Source organism: Aptenodytes patagonicus, chromosome 8, assembly GCF_965638725.1.
Source record: "Aptenodytes patagonicus chromosome 8, bAptPat1.pri.cur, whole genome shotgun sequence".
NCBI classification, from domain to species: domain Eukaryota; kingdom Metazoa; phylum Chordata; class Aves; order Sphenisciformes; family Spheniscidae; genus Aptenodytes; species Aptenodytes patagonicus.
Genome location: NC_134956.1, coordinates 14,093,789 through 14,108,712, shown reverse-complemented (window position 1 = coordinate 14,108,712; position 14,924 = coordinate 14,093,789). Strand labels below are relative to the sequence as shown.

Below are 14,924 nucleotides of genomic sequence, written 5' to 3'. Positions count from 1 at the left end.
CAGCAAAAGCACTGAAAGATTTAAAAAGTAAAAGGATAATTCTTCCAGCTGCACGATGACCCTTGTGCTCCAGCACATTCAAATCGCCCAGCAGTAGGAAGACGACCACTGCTGTGTTTTCTGCACAAAAGCCCTGAATTACAGCCCCCCCTCTAAGTTTCATATGCTCAACAGAGACTTGCTGTTTTCTGCCGTGAAAGATGACATTCCCATTAAATAAACCTTTTTTGGAGTCTTATTTACTACTAGCAGGCCAGTTCCCTGCTCTGCTGTTTAAGAACACTTGCAGCATGCAGCTCCGGCAGAGATGAACAAAAACCTCTGTTTTCCAAATAAAAATGACCCCAAGGAGAATCCCAAGTCTAAGCCATCCTGTCGGAGCAGGACTGGCACAGACAAGGGAGCTCTGTTATACCAGATGTGACTAACACCAAAGCTGAGGTCAAAATAACTTAAAATAAAACCTCTGAAGACAAAATATCAAATCTGAAACAGACAGGGAGGTGGCGGAAAACCTGCACTTTCAGGCTACAGAATTAACAGCATTATTAGATAAACACTTGGGAAAATTATGTTTTCTAAACCCTTGATAGTTACTGCTGACCATTACAACATACTTTTCTGGATGGGGCTTGAAGAAGTTATACTAAAACAGTATTGCACAAAATATTTTGTCAACTTTGTGATACTACTGCCATTTTAACGATGCTTGTGCATTGGTAGGGTTCTTTGGAAAAACTGTAGAAAGTGCTTCTACACCCCTGGGTCTACCTAAATATTAATTTTAGCCATAATGGAATTAATCGATGGTAGTGGACAGGTATTTCCCCTAAACAGCTCTAGCACAACCAATCTTTTCTCTTGCACACATGAAAATGTGTTATAAACACTAGTTTAAGCTTCCAGTACAAATGGTTAATGAAGAGTTAATGATTAATACAATGTTAAATAGTGAACTTTTTATAAATCAAGACAAACTACACAAACATTTACAAGGAACATAAAGCAACCACAAGCTGTTTGCTGTTACAAGAGGCTTTCTTCATAGATATTCTGTCATTGTAAATTGAGGGCTGACTTTTCACTTTACCATCCTCTCAAACACTAACAAAATGTGAACTCAAGTTAATGTATATACCGTGTTGTATATACATTTTTAAAAGGGGAAATCAAGTCAGCTGTTAGTTTCTCAGTATCTTAACACAACCAAAAGATAACTTTCTGCCGGTGTTATACATTTGAAGATGAGAGTCCTTTAGGATCGGCTCCAACTTTCTGCGTAACCAAACCACAGAACACCACTAAGCAACCTCTTCTTCTAGCCCACAAGCTCCCGACTAAAGTCTCCCAGTGAAAACAGAATTTTTTCCTAGGGCTCCTAAATTACAGAAACTACCACCTTAACCCAGCAAACTGATCCCCAAGGGTTATTTATCCCAAGTAAAATGCCTTGTCATTTTGTCTAACTTTGCTTGTCACAGGATCTCCCAAGTCAAAGAAGCTTCTACTTGCTTTTTGCATGAACAGTTTGAAAACTAATCCTTCTTCTTAATCCTCCTTGGGCAAGGAGATAACGACAACTATTCTACCTCAGAGGTCCACCTACGCAGAAACCCTGGCTCCAGCAACAGACAATAATAGATGCCTAAGAAGTAGTATAAGGGCAGACAAACATAAGGCAATCCTTCCCTATACATCCTGCCAGCTTTGGGCCTTCCTGAATCACTGATTGCAGCCACAGGTAATCCTTCGGATGGATATATTAGGTGGTCTGAGCTTCTTCAGTCAGCAATAATTAATTTTTCTTGTAGCTTTCTGAGCCCTTTCCAGTTTGTCAGCATCCTTTTTTTGAGGTACCTGACCTGGATGAGCAACCCCTTTTCACAGCACCTGACCCGGACAGGCTACCCCTTTGGCTTTCTAATGCTGCACACAGAGCAAATGTTAATTCCACCAGTTTGACCCACCAGCCCTCCATTTACCTGCCCAAGAACATCTTGCTCTTATAGCTGCCACATCACAAGTCAAGTTTGTATCCAGCCAAATACCATCAGTGACTCAAATATTCTTCCAGGCAACTAGTTAGAAAAAAAAATCCTGTTCCCTAGCCTTTAACGTGTAGAGTACATCCAGAGAGCCTAGATAGGTTTAATCCAGCTGTAATAGAACCCTGCTGAGAAAGCAGAGCTCACTAAAGTTACCCATCCAATTCACCCTGTTGAGCAAATCCACCGTTTCTACACAAATCTACATAAATCTAAGCCCATCACCCCCCGTAGAAACAAATTTGCTTGCAGAAGTTCAAGGACCCAATTGTTGATCAAAATACAGACTAATATTGGAACAGAGAGAAATCCCTGCAGTACCCAGGAAATTCCAAGAGCAGATTTCCCATTTCCAGTTAACTGAGATCCAATAGCCAGTTTGTAATCTGTTTAACATGAACCAAACTGATTTTAAAAGAACTGTCAGCTAAGGCTCTTGAAAAAAAAGTTAAGCTATTGTGGAATTAAAGTTACAGTCCCTATCATGATTTAATAAGTAGTTAAAAGACAGGAAACCAAAAGGGTTTCCCTGTCAGAGGAAGGTTATCAGTGAGATCTGCCAAGAATTTGTTCTGCAACCTGCTCTGTTCAATATGTTCACGTAAGATCTATGAAAAGGAATATGTCTAGAAGTGGCAAATTTTATTATTAAAAAAATTATTCATCACAATCAAATTCAGAAAAGACTGCAAAAAGTAACAGAACTCATGCACTCCTAAGTAACTACACAATATCTTAGATGTCAATAAATACCAAAAACACCACAAAATATTCTAATTACATAAACACAACAGGATCCAAATTAGCTGTTACCACTCAGGAAAACTTTGGAAACTTGGTAGGTCAGTTCAGTACTTAGTATCAAGCAAAAAGGCAAATACAACCTTCGGAGTGATTAGGAAAGAAAACACGCATCACCATTATGTTGTTGAATGCTGCAGGCAGTTCTGATTCCCACATCTGAAAAAGGAGACAGAATGACAAAAAGAACAAAGATGATCAAAAGCATGGAGCAGCTTCCATATAAGGAGAGATTGAGCAGAGTAGGACTTTGGATGGACAAAGAAACAACCGGGAGAGATATGGAAAATTTAAGAGATCTGAAACATGACATAGTGTCAAGATGAAAAACATGGAATAATTGACTACCATGTTTTACAATGCAGAAACGAGAGGGCGCCCACTGGAGTTACAGACAACTTTTCTAAGCCAGCTCAAGGATACTGTCACTAGATTTAGATGTTTAAATAACATTTAAAGTGCATAATTAAATTGTAGAGCTCACTGCTGTAGGATGTCGTGGAGACTAGAAACATAAATAAGTTAGAAGAGGGATTATATAAATTAATGAAGAATAGATATAGTTGAAATCAGATTATTAGATACAACTCCTGGCCAAGGAGGGCCCTAAACTGATGATGGTCATAAGCTGGGAGTCAAGGGCCGGGGGACGGGGGGGGAGTGGAGAGGAGAAAAAACCCAAAACAAACCCACCACATTATACATGCTTTGTTTCTTACAGCCCTCATTAAGCGTCTGCTTCTGGATCTTGTCAAAGACAGGATTACTGAGCTACACAGAGCTTTGCAATTTGCCCCAGGATGACACTTCTATTTAAACTTCTTATTTTATGATACATTTATAGATCTTATTTATTTTTAAATATTAAGAATGTAACTTTAGCCCTGCCTAATCGCATATTTAGGAAGCCGGAAACCTAACCTCATTGAATATTTCTAAAGGCATTATCTATCATATTAACATTTAGATACCATCTAACTGGATCCTGACAGCTCAGCACAAAAGTTAATGCACAACACAGCAGCGAAGCAAGCAAGCATCACCCTCGGCAGACTGGGAAACCGAAGCAAAGGCCAGAGCCATGGTGCACAGAAGTGGCAGAATTGAGTTTAACGCACCAACAGTCCCTCTTCCAGGAACAGCTCTTCCCTGTCTGCTAAATGATGGAAACTTCTCACTCAGACACCGACTAACAAAACAGATAACGTGTTTGCCGTACGTACAGCTAAGCATTGGGCAGCGTTCAACAGAACTGCTACTACTAAAAGTAGGTCAGGACCGTCCGTTCTAACCAGGGAGAAAGGAAAGCTAAAGCACACCAGACTATTTGGCCAGGTATTACAGAAAACCTTCATCTGGGATTTCATCACTACTTCAAACAGACGTGATTCATATTTTACCGGCCTCCACCTCAAACAAGGCACACCTTCCCAACCGCACTGCCCTCCCTATCATTAGGGGCACCTCTCCCCAGCCTCAGCCAGGATCCTCCTGTTCTCAGCTTTGGCACCACAGGCTACAAAGGCCAGAGTCCTGCTCTGCACTAGCTGCCTTAGCTATTCTGTGTTGATTTCTATAAAGCAGAAACATCCAACCGTTTTGTCCAGAAACAGCCAGGACAGCACATGATCTTCTCAATGTAATCGCTTCTGCCTTAGAGTCTATTTTCCTTGGCAGGGTGCCCTTCAGAAGGAAGGAAGGAGACCTCCTGCAACCAGCACATCCTTCCCAGAGGACGGCACAGTGACCTCTAACCAAGCTCTCACGTCCCAGAGGCAAAGGCCACACTCCCAAGGCAAGTCCTTTTGCATCTAGCCTGGCCTTGGAGTAACCTAGCAAGAGAGGAAAGGAGCTTCAAACGTCCTGCGAAACTCCTGTGAAAGGAAGCCAGTCCTACCCTTCCACCGCAAGAGGAAACCATGGTCTCCATGCCAGCATCAGCCCTGCAGGATCGCACAGTGGAAGGGAGAACAGAGAGACCTACCACAAAAAGGGTTCATGCTAGCAGTGTAACAGACCACAAGAAGAGACACAAGGACCACATCCCGAGCTCCACCATCCAGTTGTCAAGATGCAAATCAGAACTGTTAAACACTGGAGCCTGCCTTGAATCCTTTCGCTCTGCAGACACTGAGCAGTGCAGGGTGCTCTGGCCTGCTAAAGAACAGCATTTCCTCGACATCCCAGAAGTCTTCAATTTTAGTACCATAACAGCTCTATAGAGAATTAATATGCCCTGGGTGGACAGGAAGGAATTCTTCTCTGTGGAGTTTTCCTTTATTTCAAACAAAATTCACTTTTCTGCCCTCCCCAGTAATCTTCTGGAGAACCATACAGCCTGACAGCAGTTTGACAGTCTTCCCCTATCACTCCAACAGTGTCAGCAATTCTGGCTACAGCCATGAATACAGGCAGTAACATGCAAATAAATTTAATGCCATGCAACCACATGAGTAGCATCTATCCCCTCCCACCCAGAAGAGACAGCAAAATCAACAGAATTCCACATCACTACCACAATCTGCTTGTGGTTTGCCTTCAAACCAAGTTGGGGTATATTCTATCCTGTATTACTCAACTCATTTTAAAGCATTATCAGAAATGAAGCTTTGATCAATCAATCTTCCATAAATTAGTGCCTAAGCCTGGAAGGCTATTAGTAGTCAGCTACAAATTATTAGACTCAATATTCCAGTAATTACGTTACACAGGTCTGCTAGATAATGATCCAAGTTGAAGTGGCCAGACATTTTCTTCCACCTCTACAAGCTAATACCAAGGCTTTCATAAGGCCAAGAACAGATAGCAACACACCATGTTGTTCAAAAAGCCTGGGGACCTTCCCAAATTGCTCATGACATGTATAAAACACAATTATCTCCCACTGCACTACTGCAGAAGACTGAACAGGCTGGGTACAGACTTGAGAGCCAGGATCAACTTCGCACCAGTCTCAACAGCCCCGAGCAATGACCCTCCCACACAGGCTGGGATCTTTGATATCCAGTGCTTCCAAATGTAGTCCAACATGGAATGGTGGCACAGGAACCATCCATGAAGGGCTCTCAAGGCGCATGTGGTCGAGGAGCCACAGGCTGGCAGCAGCGACGCAGCATACTCTTCCACCCTACAATCACAGCCCTCCATCCCAGATATCATCCACACTTCGAAGTTCTTGTTTCAAGGATAAAATTCAGAACACCAGACTGCATACGGATAGAGGTGGGAGGACTACTACTGTGCATGGGCCATCAGACAATGCTCTTCATTCATACCACTGTGGGTCCACAATCTGGAGGAATGAGAATGAGCAATGTGAAAATTAAGCGGCAAAGGAAGCAGAAGCTAGGACACTGCAAGATTTGGTACTTGGAGAAATAAACCATCTGGAGCAAGAGTTCTCCAGTCACTTTGTTAACAGGCAGACATCTAGTCACACCTTATCCAGAACAAGGAATTTTATTACAAGGCAAAATTCACCATAAGAAATTTTAACACCATCAAGTGGCTTTGCAACATGAGCTTCTGTTCTTATCTGTACACTCAGATTGAGGAGATTCTAACTTTTTCTGGCAAAATATTTGAGCTCGTGGTCCTGTTCAGGGCTGAGAGAGCTTCTTTGGTGCTGTCCTAAAGGCACCAAGGTTCAGAACCAGCTACCTGTTCATGGCAGCCATGAATTTTAAAGGCTGGACTGTTCTCCATCTGGTTTGCTACCCTCCCACCTTCACAGTCTGACAGCCACTGGCTGGGCAGGATCGACTGGCTCTTCCCTTTGCTTTTCAGGGAAACCCAGACCTTCACCCTATGGCCACAGAAATGCACTAACAGATCTGCTGCATAAACTGCAGTGCTAGTCTGAAATGCAAACTGCTATAAGCAGGAATTTCAGCCAGTATAACTGGCTGACCGTGGGCATTTCAAGAGAGTGCTACCTTGCCAGGGTCACCCCTGGGCAAAAGTGCCCAGGAGACAGGAAAACCAGATTTACGGTAGTTTGTTAGGAATAGCACTGACAAATTTACATCTGAGTGGCTGCTCTTCTGCTGGAAGGAACAGCTTAGAGCAGAGAGGCTGGTAAGGGGAACAAGGAAAAAGTATGCACATCCGTGCTGAAAGCATAAACCATAGCCTATAGTCAGCACAGTTCTGTTTGCAGACTGTCCCAGTTCCAGGCACCCTTCCACTGTCATTTTAAGCTATATACTCCACATAGCAGGGACTGTGCCTTCCTCTGGGAAACTGTTCAACTCTGCCACAACATAGGTAACTAATCAAACCCCAGAAAAATGTGGCTCAGACAGCACTCTTCAGATATATACGCGAACCAAACTGAACAATCAGCCACCTAGTATCAACCCAGGAGGCCACAGTGCGGCTGACAAGTTTAGCATAATAAAAGTGTTTTAAATTAAACCTTCTCAGGGCTTAGTGGGAAATACACTAGTTGAAATCATGGACCAGCTAGGAACAGAAAAGATCATACAGGCTAGAGATGGGTTCAAACTAAATCTAATCTGGACAGACTATCTGGAGAATGGCAGACAGGTCCAGCGCTCACAGGAACAGGCTGAGAGAGAATCATTGCTGGAACAAAACTACTGATGAAAACAGTAATTGAGAAATTGAGAGTGAAACAGGAAGGATGCCCTCTAAATGGTGTAACAACTGAGCCCATTGCTACTCTACAATGATGAGACTTCTGGTTTGGGATAAGAGACTTCTTCCTGCATCAAACAGCTGACTAAACAGGCGCAACACATCAAGATGATAGGGGAACAATCAACAGGAAGGGAACTTAAGCCCACTCCACCTAGTACCAGTCTTCCCCAACTTGACCCTTGCCCTAATCCTGTATGTATTCCACCTGGCTTCTCGTCTCAGCCCCAGGCCTGCCTGTACTCCTCATAGCTGTAATCTGAGCACACGACTTCTCAGCCAGTCCATGGAGTGACTTTCACTACAGAATATGAGATGCAGACAAGTCAGTTTCTGTATCCTTGCAAAGGGGCTACAGTTTCTCAAAATACATCAGTTCAGTTGTTTTCAGTCATAAGAGCATGCCTCCAAGAATATATGCCGTCTTAGTTCTGCTACTGGTCAGCTTTCCGTAGCTGTTCCCCAAGGACCACAGCAGCAAAGTTAGTCAACAAAAGGTTAAAAAAGGACACACACTGCCTAACAGCAGAGACCATGTCCCTAGGACAAAAAGACAGATAGCCCAACATTGTTCTCTTCCTTCAGAAAGAGAAACAAAAAGTTCAAAGGAAGAACTAGGGCTGTTCTGTACCGTGCCCTCTGCAGATTTGGGTAAGCATCTAAAACCAAGTGCAAGACCAGACTTTCAAGGGTGAAGCATCTAGAAGTGAGCCCTATTTTCGAGTTATTTTTAAATGTTTAGACATGACCTAAAATAAGAGCAGTGTTTTGAGTACTTCTGAAGAGTATGAACCTCACGTAAGCCACAACATTTTTAGTTTGAAAACGCTTTGGAACAGGGATCGTACTGTTTATACATCTGCTTATCACCCATTTTAGCTCAAATTAAGTTACAGTCCATTACCAGGCAAGAAACGCTCTTTTAAAGGGGGGAAATTCACACAAATAATATTTAGGCTATCAGCAGTAAGACAGTCTCTGTAACTCAGTAAAACACATACCATCTCAGAGCAGCAGGAACAGTATATGCCACAGAGAAAGGGAAAGAGTCAGCCTCTCTGCTTAGAATATTTGTCTTCACGCCACCCTTCCTAGTCGTGTAGTTTCCAGAAATATACTCCCCACCTCTCTTCAAACTCAAGTCAACAGTCTGCGGACTCCAACAGCCCACAGGCAATGCCTTTAGCAAGTAAGAGGCGCATGCAGTACATCCCAAGCAGCACAGAACCAACCTAGAACACAAGCTATGCCAGTCTGTTTTTACAAGTTTTATTTGTATCCCCCCTCCCGCTCCATGCTGACAAACCAGGTTGCAGTTGTCTGGCTCGGGCAATGGCCTGAAACATAAGTATGAAGTAAGCACATAGTAGCACTTTACTTCCCTGAATACTCTCCCAGGCTTCAACAATGTGCAGCTCAGGGATTTCTTGGGATAGAGGTGGTTTCTATGCATTTAGTAACCTTCAATAGCTCCTTCTTCTGTGGAGCTGCCCTGTGTCCTCAAATACACACAGATGTTTGGAATTCACAACATCCTGTGGCAAGAAGCTTCCCAGGTTAACTGCACACATCAAGGACTAAGTTGTTATTTGTTTTTAAGCTTACTACATGCTGGCTCTATTCAATACCTATTCATACTTGTAATGGAAGAGGCAAAAAAAGGTTGCTCCCCCTCTAACCTTTCCATGCCATTCAGGATTTGAAGACGACTATCACTCATCGCTTTTCAGGTGGAAGAGTCCCAGTTTATTCAGTTGCTCTTTGTATGGAAGGTAATCCTCACCTCTGGTCACTGTTGCTGCTGTTCTATTTCTAATAACTGAAGATATGTTTCTTAAGATGCAATGGTTTTCCTAAAGCTGTAAAAAACTCAACTTCCGTAAGAGCTGGAGCAACTAGAGTGATGGTTATTAAATACAGCAGGGATTCCCAACTATAGTGAATTGCTAGTCAGGTAGTTCTCTGTTAAAATATTCAGCCTAACTTCTTAAACTGAGTTTGCTCAAAAGCAAGTTTACCTTCAAGCCACAGCATCCAGCTACACCTTCTTCCTCCAGAATAGGGTGTATTCTTCAAAAGCTTTCTCTCCCCATTAGTACTTTGAAAATATAAATTACCTTATACTTGATTTAGCCTGCCCTGATGAAGGATATATCCCTCACAACAAAGGTTGTGTGCCAGAGCTTTATTCTGCCATATGTTCTTTATGAACATTTCAATCCATCATTTTTTTCCTCAAGTATGGGCACAGTATTTAGTGATTTCCTGACACTACATAAAACAACAACATCCTTACCAGACCTTGTTCTCCTAGAGAGTCATATAAGAATATTTGGGTTTGGACACTGTTTTTATCATGACTCCCTCAAAATCCCGAGTTATTTCTTCCACAAATGCAGTGATCCTAATTGCTTCCTACATTCTTGATTATTAGATATAGGACTTCGTTATTTATACACGCTTAGCTCCCTAAGCAACTTAAACTTTCCTGTCAGGCTGAAATATCTGGCTTTTCTCTGTCCTTTGCCAGTTTCACTATTAAGAGTCAAACAAGCATTTTTTAAAGATGTAGAGATGTAGAAGTATAACTGGAATTAAAGAAAAAGAAGTGAGGCCATTAAACCCAACAGAGTTCAAGAGAGGGCAAATACATTACCCAGAGTTACAATACTCAGTGCTAACAGCATTTTAAAAAATATAAACCTACCTCACAATTTAGGGCTTTGAACCATTCTCTAAGGGTTAGAAGGAAACCTCACCCCACAAACGGCCCATAACTGGTCCTGATCAAAGGGGAGAACCCTCCTCTCAAGGTTCTAAAAGCACCTGCTTTTAGAGGCAAAACATAGAAACAGATTTGGAATTTTATTCTTTACCTCGTTGATACGTGTAGGTCTGCATTATTGTTCCACTGAGAGAAGCTCAGATACTACCAAAACAAGAATCTAGTTGTTATAAGGTTAAATAATTAAACAAATGGAGCATCCTTACCTAGTGAAGAGCAGCTCAGCATGCAGTGGGAGACATCTCAAACAGAATTGCAAGACAACAAGATGCAAGACCAGAGAGCCATTTGGACTAGTCTTTCATTGAAACACCACATTTGGAACTGGAGCTGGAGTTTGAGGTAGCTATGCAGAGGCTTTACATCACATATGAAGGAAGTACATGTCCCCACGTCTAGGAATACCCAAACCCCCGACCGTTCTGACCACTCTGCAGAGAGCACACTATACATAACTGCTTGCCAGGCATAGAAAGCAATGAGAAAGAAATGTCTACAGCCAAAACACATCATCACAGTTTGGAAAAACGTGCCCTCCACTCCCCGAAGGCGAGGGTTTCTCCTGAAGAATTCTTGCCTTGCACACAGCACAGCAGTTGTATGTTTATCTTTACTCTAAAAAAAGAAAAAAGTGGTGGTCCACAGAAAATAGGGCAGAAAAATCACCCCCTACACTGCTTAAAAAGGAGGGGAGAGAAGAGAAGGGAACATGTAACACTCTCCTAGGTAACACCGAATTGCTACTCCGGCTGCACAAGAATGAAGTAGAGCGTGACTCAGATAATAACCGTAACTCACATTTCAGAAGTTAGTTTGTTCAGCCATGATCTTTTGCACTTAACGGTACTAAAAAGCATGTCCTCTAGTGCACTTCTGCTGGAGCACTTTTTCAATAGGATCTGCACAGAATCAGCTTGATATCTCAAAGAATACAGCATACAGACCTCTGTCCTCCTTATGGTCTTTTATTTTTTATATATCCTGAAAGCGTGGATCCAGAAGAGACTGGCCTGAATTCAAGTCATCTCAAGTACTTACTCATTCCCTGTTTCAAACAGCTTTGATTTAGTGGTTTTACTTGAACCACCCAGAGCAATGCAAAGCCGAGGAAACCAGACTCGCCAATCTTTGTACATGCATTATATGTACTCAGGATCTATTCTTGGAGGCTCCAGATTGAAACAGGTTTTCCAAAAACTTGCTCTTTACCATCCAAGAGTTCAATCCAGGTCTACTACCAAACTGAAACCACACAGGCTGCACACACAGAGAAGTCTGGGCTAGGGGTTGCTGTCTGGCTTTGTTCACTGTTTTTATTTCTGCTCAGCCCTCCTGCTGCTATAGCTGCAAGTCCAACAAGCAAGCGTCCTTCTGATGAAGGGCTCCTGTACTCCCAGTGCTCTAACACGATACTCATCTCTCTAGTACAAGAGTCAGTGACTCATCTAAATCGGCACCTAGTAGCCAGGTGCCAGGGTTTCACTCCCCAACGAGAAGTTCATGCAGATCTGCAGATCTCCAGCAGCTCATTCAGCCTGGGATCTCTGCTGTACCACCCCACATTTGATAGTCAAATTCCATATTCAAATTCCACACATTCACTTACAGAGTGCTTCACCAGGCAAACTGAAATAGGAGTTGCAGCTATCCTGCTTAACGGGAAGCAGCCTGGAGGGAGAACTCGGTTTCAGGGAGACATTTCTTCAAGGGCCTATAGCTGTCAACACCACAGAGCTCAGGCAGCACAAAGCAGCTCATCACACTCCACAGCGATTGACAGCCAGCTGTGAATATCACCCCTGCTCCAACAGACTGTCTTCAAATTTTGCAACGCTCACTGGCCCATTTCTGGCAATAGACCACCATCAGAAAGTAGGTTTTTTGTTTTGTTTGTTTCCATCTGTAGGTTAAGCTCGTTCCCTTGTACAGAAAATTCAAAGTTTAAAAGTTATTTTTTACATTGCAACAGAGATGGAAGTGCAGCACCAGAGATGCCGAGAAGACTCTTGCAAAAGGTGTACAGTGGCCTGACTTAGGCACCACTGCAACCCACAGATCCCAAACAGTCCCTCAAGAAAGGGGGGTGCAGATGGGGAGGAAGACCAAGACAAAGACAAAAATGACAAGCAAATAAACAGGCAGCCTTTGGAGTAAATAGATCTGCTTACAGCAAAACGCTACAGATCAAATCTTCTGTTGAAGACATGACCTCTGTCCTTCATAGGATTTCCCTACGTAAAGGGAACGTTCCCTTTGCAAAGGGAACAAGTACATATTCTCACATACAGCCACTCACTCTTTCCAGAAGACCATGTGCCTGGTGAACCCACTCGTCCAACTAATCACAGGTGGTACAGTTTGTCAGGTGGGTTCATTATGCAGCAGCATCAAGAGGCTGCCCAGCATTACACTGGCCATGCAAACTGAAATCATCAGGAATGTGGAGGAGCCCAGTGGGCTTGCAGCAGTCCATGGGCATCCCAGTGCTGACTCCCGGCGCATTTTGCTTACCATCTGGACTCTTGGGACCGTTGAGACACCTTCATTTCTCTTATTGAAGAGTGTGCCTCAAGCTGGAAAAAACAACATAACATGAAATGCAAAGACTATTTTTCCAATAAATTAAATCTCTGTTGCACTTGACTCCCGCTGTGGTTCCCTTCCCCCTGAGAAGGCGAGGTCTGGCCAGCTGCACAAAGTCCAGGCAGCCCTGGGAAAACAATGGGATCTTTTTCTTGCCAGAATGAGCCTTCCCGTTCACCCTTCTAACCATGGTACGGAGGACACCCCCAGTGTGTCTGCAGGGGAGAGGAGTCTGTTGGCATAGCAACAGTACACCCTAACTCTCTGCTAATGAACAGGGATAAAATGTTTTGTTCTCATTAGGAAAAATACAGACACATTCCTGATTGGTGAGTAATGTCTCTGCCTCTGGGAGATTAGCTCAGAGCTGTGCAGCCTGAAACAGCCTCAATTCAGCCCACTGCAGTGCTTCCCTTGAACAGCCACCCTCCAAGGACCACACGTCTCTCAAGGGCAAGCCTACAGAGCCTTCTGTAGCACTTTGCCTTCAGGCCTGAGACAGCTCAAGGCAAGAATAATGAGAAGAGACTTGACAGGAGCAAACCAGAACAGGCACAATGGGAACACACCCCCTGTCCCTGCAGGAGCACCGCAGAAAAGCCAGCTCTTCCTGGTGCATTTGCTGCACCTGGGTCCCAAGCTACTGCCACAGCAGGCAGGAGTTTCTCTTTGTGCATCCATCACAGGTCCGTCTCGCACAAGGCTCAGATCAGACCAGGGCTCTGGCTCCCACTCCAGCCACATTTCCCATTGCTGGGCAAGTAAATGGACAGAGGAAAGAGCTGCAGTATACTCAAAAGCAGAGCTCAGCGACCACTAAGTGTGGACAGCTAAACAAGGGCTGCTGCCTACCAGACTTTATTAGGATTTTGGCATCTAACAATCAGCAAGATCCACCAGGAGGAATCTTTATATACTTTGGTGTTTGCAGAGTATTTGCACAGACACTGTTGTTTCATCACTCATATCTGTATCTAGGTGCTGACCCAGGCTACTCCCTTGGCCTTGCAAGAAGTAAAGCCTCTGTCCCACACAGACAATACTGCTTCCCAAACCCTCTCCCCCTCCAGATCCTCCTGCCACAGGGGCCAGGACAGCAAGTGGGAAGATCACAATATTTCAGCCTTCGCAAAGAGGATCTGGGATGGGCGCAAAGCCAAATATCCCATGCACAAACAAAAATCCAGTCTCCAACCATACATTTGCCATGTTTTTGGCATAACTTGGTCTGCACAGCACAAGCGCAGCCCAGCAAAATTAAACCGTGGAATTGCACTCTGAGCCCATGGTACATCTTTCCTTTATGCTCCTACTGGGTCCCATTCACTCACATCAGTTCGCCTTGCCTTGAATTCAGAAGCTGTTGAGAACAGGGACTGCACACCTCAGTTCTCAGACAGGACTTCAGAGTATTTCTAGGGGCTGAACAGGTACTCTAACTCCCTTCTCCCTCTGCTGGGAAATTGGTGCTGGCCAGGATTAGTACCCCATGCAGAGGTACACTCAGCTCCAAAGCAAACTGGGATGTGGCAGAGCCCCCTCACCCTCCCAGCCCCCTGCACTGCTGATGGGGAAATGGTGGGATTCAGGCTCCGAGGCAGCCGCAGGCTGTGCTCCGAGCACCCGCTAACTCCCTTTCCCGGCCCCTCAGACTTTCACCGGCTCTTCCCCCTCTTCCCGCTCCTCAGGGCTTCAAACAGCTCAACTCAGCAGCTCAAAATGGTGCAGGAGGAGAAGGTGGAGTCAGCATCAGGAAAGAAGGGCCCTGCTATCTTACACCTTTGAGAAACTTGCACGTCCTGTAGGGAACGATGCTCCTTCAAATGCTGCTGCTCTCGCTCAGCCACAAAACCCAGATGTTAACCTGTGCTGTGATCTGCTCACAGAACTGCTGGGACTTGATTTCTACTTTACATCCTTCCAGCTGAGACATAATTTATTTCAGTCCCCTAGGCAGGAACTCGATTGCCTGCAAAGCCATCTCAGTCCGCCTAAAGGAGGGAAATAAACCCATGATCTTACCTAGCGGCAACAGACCCCAGCCTTGGCCA

General features: G+C 44.1%; 1 protein-coding gene across 6 annotated transcripts in view; it reads right to left on the bottom strand.

Moving 5' to 3' along the window:
• Positions 1-14,924, bottom strand: part of PLXNB1 (plexin B1) — an 83,648-nt gene that overhangs the window by 47,397 nt on the left and 21,327 nt on the right. For 3 of the 6 annotated variants that reach the window (XR_012996033.1, XR_012996034.1, XM_076346439.1), the window contains exon 2: positions 12,802-12,863. The exons of 2 other annotated variants lie outside the window; for them this stretch is intronic. The gene's annotated coding sequence lies outside the window, so the exon portion shown is untranslated. Of the gene's footprint in view, positions 1-12,801; positions 12,864-14,895; positions 14,922-14,924 lie in introns of those variants that run through there. One more of the 6 variants, XM_076346440.1, reaches the window with a different exon arrangement.